Genomic DNA, 13,806 nt, shown 5'->3' on the forward strand with positions numbered 1-13,806 from the left:
GCGGTTTAGTAACGAACAAGTCGGCCGGTCCCCCTCCGTCCGTCCCCGTTTCGTTATTTCATGCATTTCTAGTGCGCGCTTTCGGGCTCCAACGGGGATTGGATGGATGGATCGATGGGTGGTCGGGGTCGCCGACGGCGACCGTCGATGCGGATGCAGCGTACGCGTCCTCGGTTGGTGTGGGGCCGATGGATGACGCACGAGTTTGATCATCCCATTGTTAAATTGGAGTCTTGTATGGAGCCTTCTCAGGGCGTTGCATTGTGGACCGTCGGATTAAGTGTCCAAAAGTAACCCAGCCGTTCGATCTTCAGGTGAAAGGATCTGTCCGTTGGATCTTCACTGATGTAAAGGATCTGGCCGTTGGATCTTCACTGATGTGTTGACAATCAATGAATAGTAGCTGCCATTTCTCCCCCGTTCAACTACCCTCGTGCACTATGCCAGGTGGGGCCCGGGCGCTGTAGGCCACGACAGTCAGTGACCGAGTGGATGAGCTGCGCCCGTCGCTGCTCCTTGCGTGCGAGATGGCGTGCCACCGCCTGCAATTTTCGGTGCCCGCAGAGGGCATTATTGGTATTTCACGTGTTCGCCCTTGCGTGGCGCTTCGTGTGTGGCTGTCTCTTGGGGTAAAGGTGAGGAGCCGGTTGGTTGGGCCAGAACCCTAGCACTCTCTCCCTGTTTCGCCGTTCTCCTCTTCCTCTCTTGCATCCGGGCGCCGTCGTCTCGCTGCTTCTCCCGCCGTCGATCCTCAGGTCTGGTCTGTGTCTCCGCTTGTCGTCTCTTGGTTGATACGTGTGTGCCCGTCCTCTGATGCGGGGGTGTTGTTTGTAGCTTCGACCGACGGCTAGGGCTGGATTTCTGCTGTGGATGATGCCTCTACGTTCTTTGCCCGGTTGATTGCGATGGATGAGGTGATTTCTCACGCTTGGCTCTGATCTACTCTCGATTTTTTTGATCTCCTGTTGATTGCTTTGATTTGTCCCCGTCTGTTGCGCAGGATTGGGGTTAGGGTTTGCTGAGATTTGGCCCTCGGTCATCGTCGCGTCGTCCTGGTCTTCGGCTTCCAAGGGATTGGATCTGGTGCGGGTATTTCTTGCTGGGGTCTCTGTTGACGGTCCTTGGGCAGGTACTTTCCTAGATTCATTTTTTGTGCCGTCTGTCTGACTCTATGCTCGTCTTCGTTGTAATGGTCGATTTGGTTGTTGCATAGGAGCATTTTTATTATGGCAGTCCTGTTGTTTGATGGTTGTGATGCCGTGCGTCGTTGACAGAGGTTGTGGGTCTTTGTTAAAGCCTTGGGTCAGGAGGATCCGTATATACGTGGTTCAGGCTACTTTTGGTTATGGGTATGAGCTTGTCGTGTCTTTAGATAAAGTGGTTCGTGCTTAAGTGTAGGGGTTTGTTTTGACTGGAGGCTATTTTTAGTTTATAGGGTCTGCTTCTTGAGGTTTGTCCTAGATATATGCCTGAGCAGCCTGGCTGGTATTCTAGCTTATGTGTCGTGTTCCGGGGTGTAGTGAGTACGTCGGTTGATATTTGAATTCATGTATATTTGCAGGCTAGGTAGGATGAACAATTGTCAAGTATTAAAAGGTGAATTATGCGTTCTGTTTCCTGGTGTGCTGATCTATGGTCCTGGGGCTTTTATTTTGGGTGATCTGCTTCTTTTGTATGCTTTTTTCCCTGTCTGGGTGCTTTGTGTTGATCTTCTGAACTGAGTGATCTAACGTTTGTTCCTGGTTTTTTCTTTCTCTTTCTTGTGTGGAGTGGGTTTACTTTTTGATGGGTACTATCTATGGCAGGATGTTTGCTGTGAGTTGTTCGTATGTGCATCTGTTGGATACCGTCGCCTCTCGATGCCGTTTGCCATTCCACTCATACCTGCAAGAGGTTATGGAAGATGGTGATTTGCTCTGTGGAGTCGAGATTGAGGTTGATGTTCCTGGGAGAGATGCATTGACAGTCAGGAGGTTCTTCTGGTCCCAGGCCAGTGTGGGCTTGTCCATTTATGAAAGCGCTGCTTTCCAGGCAATTTCTTTTCTGCAAGGGGTGTATGGGTTTGTTGTGTTGGATTACAATTATAGGAGTATGTCTACTTATCGAGAGCTTGCTCGCTCTGCGGTGGTTCTGGCTGCGTCGCTGGTCAGGGCCACGCCGCCTGTTGCACGTGCCGATGGGTCTGTCGTTGTGGATGACATTGATGTTGTTTCGCAGCGACAGATGCTCCATGCTGCCTTAGTTACGGTGGCATGTGCTTTATAGCACCAGTGTAGGGTTTCTTTGGTTTCCCTTTTCTTTTCGATGGTTTGGTTTTTCACTTGCTCTAGGTGTTGTGTGTTCGAATCATTATGTATATGCTGCTATGTGCGGCTGGTATGTTGTACTATTTAACTATTATGTTCATCTGTACTAATTGACATTCAATAAATCGTCAATAGCTTCTGCTCTTTTATCTTTTGTGGTTCTGGTTCAACCTTTCATATCATTATACTCTGTCTTGGCATACGTGTTAGTCTTACTGCCCGCTAATAATGCTTTATTATTTGCCCTATCTGGAATTTTATGTTTGTGTCTGTTGTTTTGTATTGTTCAGTCTTGGATTGCCATGGTACCGTATGGTGGGGTGCTTGTCTGTGGGTGTGTTGTTGTCTAGGGCGGTGTTTGTATGGCGGGTCAGAGGGGCGATGGTCGTGGACGAGGCAAGGGGTGTGAGAGATGGGCTATCCGTGGGCGTGCCGGTGCTGGCCTAGGCGATGATGCCCCCGTTGGATGTGGCAATGGCTCGGGAAGGGGAGGTGCCTCTGGCCAGGAGGGGTCCTCTGCACGCAGACCTGTGGCTAAGCGGGGTGGTGCCCGGAGACGTATACCTGACACAGGTCATGTGATTTTGGTTGGGGACTTTGTTGGCGGACGAGGTTGTGTCGTTACTGGGCAAGGCGATGTTGCCCATCCACAAGGGGTTGGACGGGGTGTTGCTGCTTCTGCGCAGGGCCATGGGTTTGGTAGGGGTGCGCCTACTGCTGCAACCCGAGGCCGTGGCTCTGGTCGTGCTGCTCCCGCTGCTACGCGCGGGGACGCGGCTCTGGTCGTGCGACTAGTGCTCCTTCGGCGCGTGGTCATGGCTCTGGTCGTGGTGCTCCCGCTGCGGTGGCACGTGGACGTGGCTCTGCTCGTGTGCCTGCTGCTGCTCCCATGCGAGCCCGTGCTGCTGTTGCGAAATTGTACGTGCCGTGCGTGCCTCCTGGATTTCCTCCCCGGAAGCGTAAACGTATGTCCTGTCTCCTTCCTGCTGAATTTGGTTATTTACTGGGTTGTTGTTTGCCGGTGCTAATCCTTTCATGTTTCCCGTGTTTCTTGCCCCGTCTTAGGTGATAGTTGGTTTCCCTATTTAATTTCATCTAAGACGACCTTGAACCGCAGAAAGCGTAGGGTGAGCCTTGATTTGCTTCGTTCTGGATACGCAGGTGCTTGTGGTGTTGTAGTTCCATTGTTGGTTGTTTATTTGTTCTGTGTGTTGTCTTATGTTAGTTCGGTTTTTTCATTATAGAGCATACTGTTTATGGTCCCATGCCAGAGGATTGGCGAGGTTACTCGGTTGCGTTTGCTGAGTCCCTTAAAGGTATTAGTCGTCGGTTACTGATTAGCATGTTCGTATATGTGTGTTTGTTGTCGTGTGGTTTATGGATTTTCCTTTCTTCCATGCCTCTTTGGGGTTGTTAGCTTCCTATGCAGATAAGTCGTATTACGGCCCTCCAGATTTCTTGTGTCGGTATTGTGGTGCCTCTTTCTGGTACAATGAGCGGGTGAAATCGAAGTCTTCTTGGATGAAGTGCAAGATGGTTTACTATCTCTGCTGTAAAGGCGCTAAGGTTTACATTCCTCCTTTTAAAGACTCCCCCCCTGGCTTATCTCCGGGAGCTGCTTCGTTTTGATGGAACTGCTCGTGCAAGAAAATTCCTCCGAAACATACGTCAGTACAATTGTATGTTCGCTTTCACTTTGATGGGTGCTACTATTGATCATTCATTAGATGGTACTCGTGGGCCTAAGATTTTCAAAATAAGTGGACAGGTATCCCATCGTATAGGGTCGCTCTTGCCGAAAGGCGATGATGACCCTAAATTTGCTGAGATGTATATACATGATCCGTCTAACGAGATCGAGCATAGAATGCGTGCTTTAAATCCAGACGATAAGCCCGATGGAAATATCGATAGGGATATAGTTGTTGGTCTAAGGGACATGCTTAATGACTTCAATCCATTGGTGCATACCTTTAGAGAGGCGAGCAGTATTATAGAGAATCCTGGTGATGGGCCTATTGAGGAAATTTCGATTTGTATAATTGGTCCTTCGGACGGTGATGGTCCACAGTATAGCCTGCCTACTACTGCTGGGCTTGCTGCTTTGATTGTTGGCGATTTTACTGGAGAGAGGTCTTCCCAGGACATAGTAATTTCTAGCCGTTCTGAAGGTCTTAAGCAGATCTCTTCTTTGAACACTGCTTTTATGCCTTTGCAATACCCATTGCTTTTTCCTTATGGAGAGAGGGGGTTCTAGATAGATGTTCCTCATTTGATTGTCCTTGCGGATGATGATGGCGATCATGATGTCCCGGTTGATCCTGTCCATGAGAGTGCGGTAGAAACGGGGACTACCTCTGGTGTCCTGATTGCTCGGACTCCCGTGGTGGATATAGGGTCTACTTCTGTGCATATAGGGTCTACTTCTGGTATCCCACGTGGTTGTCCTCCTCCCTCGGATATAGGGTCTATTCCTGGTGTCCCGCGTGGACATCCTCCTCCCTCAGATGTAGGGTCTGCTTCTGGTGTCCCGGGTAATCAGCCTTATGCATCTGATACGATGTCTACTGATGTCCCAATTGATCAGTCTCCTGATGGTGGGAAGAAAAATAAGATGACCATGCAAGATTATTATCATTTTATGTGTCATTATAAGGGTGATCAGCCCAATCCATACCTGTGTTATGGCCTGCTGTCTTCTCAGTCCGTTGTGGATGCACGTGCATGCATCGATGAGAACAGGCTTTGGTATATATTGAAAAACCAGGACATGCTTAGGGCTGAACATTTGCAAGGTATAACCGATGCCATTAATGAGGGTTGTGTTGATAGCACTCTTGTTGGGAAGAAAACCATTCTGCCATCCAGCCACACCGCTGGTCCCCGTTATTACAAGGAAAATTTCCAAGACAGTCTTGCCATATGTAGGCTGCACGGTACTCCTGATATCTTTACTACTTTCACCTGTAATCCCAAGTGGCCTGAGATCACTGCGGCGTTGGAGCCAGGGCAGAAGCCATCTGATAGGGCGGATATAGTTGTTAGGGTGTACCATATGAAGCTCGTGGAGTACTTGGAAGAGATCAAATGCGGAAAGGCTTATGGTCCTATCAAGGCTGGTACTATGTTTTGTCTTTGTGTTTGATTACGCTGCATGTGTTGTTGTTTGTTATGTTTTTCCCCTTGGTTGTGTTGTACGACAGGTCTTGCTTCTCACTGGTGTTTTGTGTGTCTCTTTTCAGTGTTGTATACTGTTGAGTTCCAGAAGAGGGGTCTGCCACACGCACACGTATTGGTTTGGCGGGTAGGTGATCAAGGTGAGATTGGTGTTGAGAGTATAGATTCCTTTATCTCTGCTGAAATACCTGATCCCTTAGCAGACCCCTTGGGTTATGTGTTGGTTTCTGAGTTTATGATGCACGGGCCCTGTGGGAAAATGAACGATAAATGTGTTTGCATGAAAAAGGGTTCTTGTTCAAAGCATTTCCCAAAAGAGTTTAGAGATGAAACGATCATAGATGACAAGGGATTTGCCTTATATCGACATCGTAACGACGGTCGGACCATCTTTAAAAATGGCCATTATCTTGACAATAGGCATGTGGTTCCTTATAATATGGCTTTGCTTAAAAAGTTTCAGGCCCACATTAATGTAGAGTGGTGTAATAAGACTCAAGTGATGAAATACTTGTTTAAATATGTCATAAAGGGCGCTGATTACGCTAAGGTGATGTTAGAGCGTTTTAAAAAGGCAGGTGTTTATGGCGATGGTCCTGTAGATGAGGTGCAAGAGTATCTGTGTTGTCGTTACATTTGTGAGTATGATGCGTTATGGTGTATATTTGGTTTCCCAATACATTGTCGAATGCCTTCTGTAGAGAGGTTAGTCGTTCACCTGCCTGGCATGAATGTTATTCGTTACTTTCCTGGTGTTGATCTTACCAAGCTTTCAAATTCTGAAAAGTTGAAAAAAAAACAATGTTGACTGAATGGTTTGTTGCAAATGAATTGTATGAGCATGCCCGTTCATCAACTTATTGTGATTTTCCAATTGAATGGACTTGGGACTCTGTGAACAGATCATGGCACGAAAGAGGTGGCGGTGAGAAAATTGGTCGCATATATTATGTTTTTCCTACGAAAGGTGAGTTGTACTACTTGCGCATGCTCTTGATGATTGTTAAGGGTGCTAGATCTTTTATAGACCTTAGGACGTATAATGGATGTGTGTACGATAGTTTTAAAGATGCTTGTGCTGCCAGGGGTTTATTAGGAGATGACAGTGAATGGTACATGGCGTTTGATGAGGCTGTGGTTTGGGGGTTTGGAAATCGTCTTAGACAATTGTTTGTCACCATGCTCATAAATTGCCATGTTAGGGATGAGAGGGATTTTTTTGAACGCTATTGGTTGAGCATGGCGGATGATATCCAACATGCAGTGTTCTGTGATGGATAATGAAAATTACGAGGTTCCTGTCGATAGGCTTAGAAACATGCTTCTTGATGAGTTGGCTGGCATATTTTTAAAGCATGGTTCTGATATTCATGAGTTCAATTTGCCGTCCCGAACGCTTGATGATATTGATGCCCCCTTCATTGATAATAGGTTAATTCATGAAGAAATGTCGTACGATGCTGTTTCTTTGGCTAGAGAGGCGCCTGCCATGTTTCGTAGTTTGAATGTTGATCAGATGGCTACTTATAAGACTATTGTCGATTGTGTTCGGTCGGGTGGTCCGGGTTTCTTCTTTGTTTCTGGGTATGGAGGTACTGGGAAAACCTACCTTTGGAGTTCAATATGTGCTTTACTTAGAGGCGAGAGAAAGATAGTACTTACTGTTGCATCGTCGGGTATTGCGTCTCTGCTGCTGCCCGGTGGAAGAACCGCTCATTCCCGTTTTAAAATACCAATTAACATTGATGATGATATGGTGTGTGATATTAAAAGAGGTTCTCGCCTTTGCAAGTTGTTTGAAGCAGCGTCTTTAGTCATTTGGGATGAGGCGCTTATGACACATAGGAAGTGTTTTGAGGCTGTGGATAGGACGTTGCGTGATGTTCTTTCTGCACGTGATGCATCGCGTGCGGCCCTCCCGTTTGGTGGACTGATCATGGTTCTAGGGGGGGACCTTAGGCAGATATTGCCGGTTATTGAAGGGGGTACTAGGCCTCAAATTGTTGATGCAGCCATTACAAATTCTCCGCTGTGGCGCCATGTTCGTACGTTGTCCCTTACAATTAACATGCGATTGGCTGTGCCGAATGCAGACGCTAGGGTACAAGAGGCTACTGCTTTGTTTAGTAGATGGGTCTTAGATCTTGGTGAGGGGAAATTGCCTGTTACGAAACGGGGCGATGAGACTAGAGCTTCTTGGATAAGAATACCGGATGATCTGTTGGTTCAAACTGATGGTAGTCCGATATCTGCCATCGTTTCTTCCATTTACGATGACTTTGTGGATAATTATCTAAGACCTGACTATTTGTGAGAGAGGGCCATTCTAGCAACGACCAATGACTTTGCCGAGGAAATTAATGTTCATGTTATGAATTTGGTTCCAACTGCTAGCAGAGAGTATTTGAGTGCTGATTCCGTAGATAGCTCTGGAGATTGTGTTCAAGAGGAGAGTATGTTTTATCCTGTAGAGTATCTGAATACTTTAAAGATCATTAATTTTCCATGCCACAGGCTTACTCTTAAGAAGGGGGTTCCGATTATGTTGCTGAGAAATTTGAGTCAGCCGAATGGTCTTTGTAATGGCACGCGTCTTATTGTAAAAGACCTAGGCGATCGCGTTATTGAGGCTATTATAATGACCGGATCCCACATGGGTGATACCGTCTATATCCCTAGAATTGAATTGTTGTCAAAGCAGTCGAAGTCGTCGTTTGTGCTTCGACGACGCCAATTTCCAGTGCGTGTGTGCTATGCCATGACAATCAATAAAAGCCAGGGCCAGACGCTCTCTTCGGTTGGTATATATCTTAAAAAACCTGTCTTCACCCATGGCCAGCTATATGTAGCAGTGTCTCGTGTTACCTCCAGAGATTCCTTGAGGATCCTTATAGTTAACGATGATGGCACCTGTGGCTCCGAGACGAAAAATGTTGTCTTCCCAGAGATCTTTCGATCTGCTGGGATGACATAGTGCTCGTGCATAGTGGTTTGTATTTTGTGCTGTGTATGGTCAGGTTTTTGGTAATCTATGTGCTTCTTCTGATCGGGCTTTGCCTGGGTGTTTATGTATAGCGATAGGATTCCTTGTATCCAAGGTCTTTTTGTGTTGTACTTTATTGTTGTAGTTCTTTTACATGATGATGATCTTCATCTTATCCATGTCTATCATGCTTTATAACATTTGGCCATTTTGCCTACTCTTGTGCTGTACTTTCGTTGTGTCCTTGCTGCAGATGGATATCACTGCTTTGGCTGGACTTGTCCCGGGAAACAGCCGTCTCACTGTTCGGGTTTTTGTCTCGCGGATGTGGCAGCATCGTGGGGCCACTGACGTTGGGCCCATAAAGCACACCGACTTGGTCCTTCTGGACGCTGAGGTAGTTGATTTGTCCTTGTGGCTCGTGTTGCTTGCCATTTTTACTCTTTGATGTTGTTTGATGATGGTCCAAGGAAATTACTGCTTTGTCGTGTGAGTTCATGACATTTGTTGATGCTTTATCGTTCTGTCTTACCAGGGTAACCACATATATGCTGAGATCTCTGAGAAGCAGGTTTCAAAGTTCATGGATAAAATTGTCGAAGGTTGTGCATATGACATATGCCAGTTCCTGGTGTTCCCCAATAAAAACTATTTCAAACCCGTCGATTCGGTGAACATGATCAGGTTTAATAGATTCACCACTGTTGACCCAACCGCTGACACAGACCTTGAGTTTCCATTCTGCACCTATTCGCTCACTGAATTGGCCCACCTGCCTGCGCCACTTGAGAGGCCTCCTTTCTTTACAGGTTAGTTCTTTTTGTTGTGGTTGCTTTGTTCTTTGTATGACCGTTAGTTGATTTCTCTTCATGTGGATTGTAGATGTACTTGGCCTCATTGTTGGCGTGTCAGACGCCATGCAGTATCATAGTTCAAGCAGGGCCGAACCTTCTGTGAAACGAATCGTCACCATTAGGGATCTCAGGTCTACTGTCATGCTCCCTTAGACATCTGCTATGAATTCCACTGGCTTAGACTGTTATGGCATTTCATCAAATCCGTGCTCTGTCCTATGCTCTGTGCAGTGGGTATCAGATAAATGTTGTGCTCTGGGGCGAGCGTGCGACGGCGTTTGATGCGGAGGATGTCATCGCAATTGGTCAGGCCGGGCCGGTCTTTGCTTTGTTCATTGGCACTCTGGTCAAAAACTATCAAGGTCTGGTCTTTATCATCTTTGATGATAAACATCCTGTGTGTTTGACCTCCTGTGCCAATCATAACGCATGTTTTTGTCCTGTATGTAGGTCGGAGGGGGGGGGGGGGTTAGTGGAAGTGCATCGTGCCGGTGGTACATTAATGATGACATCACTGAGATAATAGATTTTCATGCAAGGTTCGTTGTCTTTCCCTAGAAAAATATTCGTAATACATTGTTTTGACATTGCTTCATGTGTTGTTTCATGCTTTTTTTCTCTCCTAATTACAGGCTCCAGGGCAAGTTCTCTCCTATAGAGAAGATACTTTTACCAGGACAAACAATGGCTGAGGTGGTTGCACATGTTGAGATGGAGACTAAAACAGTGGCTGAGCTGCTGGCTTTAGACATTTATAAAAACAAAGTAAGTCACTTCAATATACTTATCTCATCTAACGAGGGGGGAGACTTCCATTGTTTTGGTGGTTGACCTGGCTATTTTGTCGTGCGATGTATTTGTAGGATGCTAGTTTCTTCTCATCGGTTACATTGGCTAGGTTCAGTCCTGGACAGCGCTGGTGGTTCATGTCCTGTGAGAAATGTCACAAGTCTTCCCAGCCATATGGGTCTGTCTATAAGTGCAATGATCCAAAATGCTCGTGCACTGATGCACTACCAAGGTGCTGCCTCATCTGGATGTCCATTGCAATCTTTATAATCTTATTTTCATTGCCCTTAACGCATTTATATGCTTTGTGATAGGTATCGCATCTGTTTCGTGGGGGCTGATGATACGGGCAAGGCTGAGTTCGTTCTATTTGATAGAGCAGGGAGGGATATTGTTGGCAAATCTTTGATCACCCTGCTCCGTGAAGGGCATTCTAACCGAATGCCTCTTGATGAGGTTGTTCAAATAGCCCGTGGGGTTGATGCCATTCCCCACGAGCTTTCTGCATTGACTGGCCGGAAGTACTGATTTGTAGTGTCTATCTCTCCGAAGAGCTTCCATCCTGAGGCAGAGGATAGCTCGTTCCAGGTCAACCGTATTGATGTTCCAGTGGAGAAGGGTTCCCGTTCCACGGTTGAGTATCGCAAGGCTGATTCGTTTGAACAGTCTGAGAGTGGCACGAGTCTACTGCCTCATGATGCTGCTGCTAGCTCACCTACCGTGCTTCTAGTCGAGTCCATACCATCACTGACCACTACGGATCTCCTGTCTGTTGGCCAGTCAAATGTACAGATCATATCACAGTGGAATGTTGTTTAGTTGTTCTTTTTTTCTATTACTTTTGATAGGCTAGCTTCTTTGTCTTTGTTTATATTCCTGTCAGGAGGCTCGTACTCCTAGAGTTTAGCCTGGCCGTGGTCGGGCCTCTCCGGCATCTGTCAATAAATTGTAAGTGATGCAAACGCACTAAAGATTAGCCTTCTCTACTTCCTTGGGAATACTATGTTTCAAATTTTCAGGTTAATTTGTGTTAGGTTTCTGAATTGCAGTGCCGATGGAAAGCGAGTGGCAAACGATAAGGCATCCAAGACTGTTGTGCGTGCGGCTCTGCTACCTCCTGCTGCTAATGAGGTGCTTGCTCTCTTCTATCGTACGGCTAACAAGATGATTCGGGATACATTGTCTTAATTTAACATGTTGGTTCCTGTTCATTTTTTTCATAAGGTCATGGATCCGGATGCTGATTCTGAGGCCTTGAGTGTTGATGGAGATACTTCTTTAAGGTGCTTGCCCTTTTCCAGATATTTTGGATTGCTTGTTGTGTGGCTTGATGCGGTTCCGTTTTGTTGTGCTGAACTGTTGGTTGTCTTTGAAGGGTTACTGATGCAGAGGAGGGAGGCGAGGATCCCAACGCCAAAAAAAGGCTTAAGCTCTAGAGCAGCTGGTGCCGAATGATCCATCCTTTTGGAATGTATGTCTTCTCCTTGTCTCTGTTGTCTGTTTGTTGCCGTGGTGCGTGTGTTGTTCTTATTTTGACTTCGCCTTTTCATGTCTCAGGCCTGTGATGGTTAGCTACGGATGTACGACGAAACCCGGTTTGATGATGTCCGTGGTGCTTCATTATGTGCTCAACGATGAAGCCCCTTCTTCTTACGACCCCGTCTACATGAAGCCCTGTCACTTGGTATATAATCTCCTCTTTACACTAGTGCAGAACCGGGCAATAGCATCGGTTCGTAAGACCCTTTAGTGTCGGTTTGGTAACCGGTGCTAAAATGTAGGCACTAAAGGCCCCCCCTTTAGTACCGGTTCAGCATGAACCAGTGCTAAAGGGCAACCACGTGGCACGAGCCAGCTTCGGGGGCAGGGAGCCCTTTAGTACCGGTTGGTGTCACCAACCGGTATTAAAATGTTGGGGGGTTTGGGTTTATGATTTCTTTTTCATTTAATTTTGTGTTTTCCATTTAATTCTTTTTCGTTTGCTGGTATTTTACGATACTACATATTGTACACGTTATGCATATATATAAATAGAATTTCTAGTAGAATCGATCATAATATATATATATATATCATCGAATGTCTCACAACCACCATTAATTAATTCACACATATATACACACATGTATATATATATATACAATTTCTCCTAATTGGTGCCTTCGGAGCACGATAACAATTGGAAGTGGTTCATGGGGGCGGTAGCGGGTAATAGTATTCTCCTTTGGGATCTATAACCTGGTCGAGCAAAAATCCCGCTATTTCCTTTTGAATTGCTTCTATGCGGTCCTGTGCTAGGAGCTTGTCCCGCACCTCTTTGAACTGTTAAGAAGGAGATCAATATGCATGTGTATTAGTTGTGTGACTAGATATCGATAATGGTGTAAAAATTGTGAATAGTGTTCTGACAATCGATATCGTACTCACTCCTGTCTTTGAGATTTGCTCCTTTCGGACGCCATCATGCGAATGTTCTCGCAAACGTAGTATGCACATAGATCATTCCACGGCGCCTGCTTCAGGGCCTTTACGAGAATGGAATTTGATCAGATAATAATTAATCAAGCATGATAATTAAAGAGATGGCAGCTAGCTAGTACTACTTAATTACTTACCTTGGGTCGATACCATTTCAGACTTTGTTTCCATGGGCCTGGAGTGACCCTGATGAACTTTTCCCAAGCCCTGCCCGCCGACAAAGAAAATGAATAAATGGGTTATTAAATAGTTGTTATGAGGAAATGACGAACTAATTAAATAGGCCGAGATATAGTTAATAATGATTGAAATTACCTGTTGACTATCCCCTTCACGATGGTGTAGTCACTTGCTTTCTTAAGTAGCGAGTCTAGTACTTCAACTGTTCCTTCATCAACTTTAATGATTAACAAGATCCAGTGATATTTGCATGCACACACGTTTGCATGTCTTAATTAAGCGGGCATATGTAAGCAAAAACATGTAGCTATAGCTAGTAGGGAAAAACAGAATTTGTAGTACAAGACAGTGTGACTCACTGGAAGTTGTAAGGAAGTAGTATATCTTCATTGTATTTGAGTTCCTTGAAGAACTGTAGCATGCTTTCCTCTACACATTTTGCGTGATATGGATCTATTTTCCATGTGTATTCATTAATGGTATTTGGGTCAACGAACCCAATGCCATAGCGTCCACCTTTTTTCATTTCATAAATCTTCATCCTGCATAATACCACAGAAAAGAATATAGTGAGGATAATTACAGGTAATGATTGATCAAAATGATTAGCTAGCTTGAGACTTAAATTACAGAAAGAAATCACTTACAGACAATAGCAACTGACGATAGATTTGTCGAGTGCGTCTTTATTGTATAGCTGAAAAAGTTCTGAATACTCAACGGTCACAGCTTTCTTATGGTAGTAATGCTCCTCGTTGGCATTCACCATGAGGGACTCTCGATTGGAAATCTTGGTAATGTCCATGTACCATTGATGCAATTCATACATTCTCATTGGGAGCTTATTGACCTCCTCTGGCTCGACCAAAGGTTGGCCCCGGGCATATTTCCGTTTTATTTCCTCCTCTCTAGTCGGAGACATGGGCTCGATATCGAGGAGTTGTCCAACAGTGATCCCGATCGATTTAGCCTGCGCAATATGCTCCTCGGTTATTACCACATCGCCCACCCCGGGAACGTTAACGGTTTGCCCACAATA

The sequence above is a fragment of the Triticum urartu genome, chromosome 4A, assembly GCF_056163025.1.
Source record: "Triticum urartu cultivar PI428250 chromosome 4A, HENAU_Tu73, whole genome shotgun sequence".
NCBI classification, from domain to species: domain Eukaryota; kingdom Viridiplantae; phylum Streptophyta; class Magnoliopsida; order Poales; family Poaceae; genus Triticum; species Triticum urartu.